The sequence below is a fragment of the Sturnira hondurensis genome, unplaced genomic scaffold, assembly GCF_014824575.4.
Source record: "Sturnira hondurensis isolate 20B ecotype Veracruz unplaced genomic scaffold, ASM1482457v3 Scaffold0017394, whole genome shotgun sequence".
NCBI lineage: Eukaryota > Metazoa > Chordata > Mammalia > Chiroptera > Phyllostomidae > Sturnira > Sturnira hondurensis.
This window is the reverse complement of record NW_028090025.1, coordinates 8767925-8769810: the sequence shown is the minus strand read 5'-3', so window position 1 is coordinate 8769810 and position 1886 is coordinate 8767925. Positions and strand designations below refer to the sequence as shown.

Here is a 1886-nt window from a genome sequence, read left to right as displayed (position 1 = left end):
CTCTCTCTCTCTCTTTTTAAAGATTTATTCATTTATTTTTAGAGGGGGGGGAGGAAGGGAAAAAGAAAGAGAGAGAAACATCAGTTTGCAAGAGGTACATGGGTCTGTTGCCTCTCATTCGCCCCCAACTGGGGACCAGGTCCATAACCCAGCCATGTGTCCTGGCCAGGAATCAAACTGGCAACCTCTTGGTTTGCAGGCTGGTGCTCAACCCACTGAACTGCAGCAGCCAGGGCTATTGATAATATTTGTTCAGGGTGGGGGGTGCAGTGAACTTTATTGATGGTGCATGACAAGGCAGGGCTCCCTAAGCCCCTTCCCTCTTCGGGGGGTCTAGAATAGAAACTGGAGGTTAGGAGATTCTCAGTGTGTTGGGGGATCGATTTGGGGCAAGGACTCCCCAGCACCTGAGGGTCTCTTCCTGTCACGGGGGCTGCTGGTCCATGGGGCTTTTATTTCTTGGAGGCCATGGGGACCACAAGGTCCACCACCCTGTTGCTGTAGCCAAATTCATTGTCATACCAGAAAATGAGCTTGACGAAGTGGTCATTGAGGGCCATGCCAGCTCCAGCATTGAAGGTGGAGGAGTGGGTATCACTGCTAAAGTTGCAGCAGACCACCTGGTCCTCGGTATAGCCCAGGATGCCCTTGAGGGGGCCCTCTGATGCCTGCTTCACTATCTTCTTGATGTCATTGTATTTGGCAACATTCCCCAGGCGGCAAGTCAGACCCATAACCAACACATTGAGGGTAGGGATATGGAAAGTCATGCCAGTGAGTTTCCTGTTTAGCTCAGGGATGACCTGGCCCACAGGCTTGGCAGCACCAGTGGAAGCAGAGATGATGTTCTAGGCACCTCTCAGCTGTAACACCACAGCTTGCCAGAGGGCCCAACCATGGTCTTCTGGGTAGCAGTGACAGTCTTGAGTCCCTCCACGATGCCCAAGTTGTCATGGATGACCTTGGCCAGGGGGACCAAGCAGTTGGTGGTGCAGGAGGCATTGCTGACAATCTTCATGGAGTTGTCATACTTGTCCTGGTTCACACCCATCACAAACGTGGGGCATTTGCAGAAGGGGAAGAAATGATGACCCTCTTGGCTCAACCCTTCAAGTGAGTCCCAGCCTTCTCCCTGGTGGTGAGGACACCAGTGGACTCTACAACATATTCAGCACAAGCATCACCCCATTTGATGTCAGTGGGATCTTGCTCCTGGAAGATGGAAATGGACTTTCCATTGAAGACAAGCTTCCCGTTCTCAGCCTTGACTGTGCCTTTGAACTTGCTATAAGTAGAATCATACTGGAACATGTAGACCATGTAGTTAAGGTCAATGAAAGGGTCACTGGTGGTGACAACATCCACTTTGCCAGAGTAGAAGGCGGCCCTGGTGACCAGACACCCAATACAGCCAAATCTGTTCACTCTAATCTTCACCATTGTGTCTCAGGATTGAGGCTGTCTGTTGAACAGGAGGAGCAGAGGGCCTCTTGATAATATTTTTAAAAACACATCCTTGATCCCCTGAAGTGCTACTTTCCTGCCTTAGACACTGTTGCAGGGTCCTGGTTATCTGCACAAGCTTTGTTATCACTTGAACTGGGTGTGAATACTGACTAGTTATATCATCTTGGGTGAATTGCTGTACTTCTCTTAGCCTTTGACATCCCCATCTGTAAACTGGAGAGTGCAATAATATCTACCTTTGATGTTGTTGTGGCTATAATTAGCTAATGCATAATAAACACTTTTTTAGGTTACTGCCTTTATTCTATTTGTGGTTGGAAAAATGAAGTGGTACAGAAAAACTATCAACTGGAGACAAGAGAGAAACTGAGTGCCACCCAAAAGTACTGGCCTTCTCCGGGAGGAAATCTGGATACAGT

The 1886-nt window shown here is 48.8% G+C and overlaps 1 pseudogene; it reads right to left on the bottom strand.

Moving 5' to 3' along the window:
* Window positions 1–262: 262 nt before the first annotated feature.
* LOC119002066 (glyceraldehyde-3-phosphate dehydrogenase-like) lies at window positions 263–1440 on the bottom strand (annotated as a pseudogene).
* Between the last annotated feature and the right edge of the window lie 446 nt (window positions 1441–1886).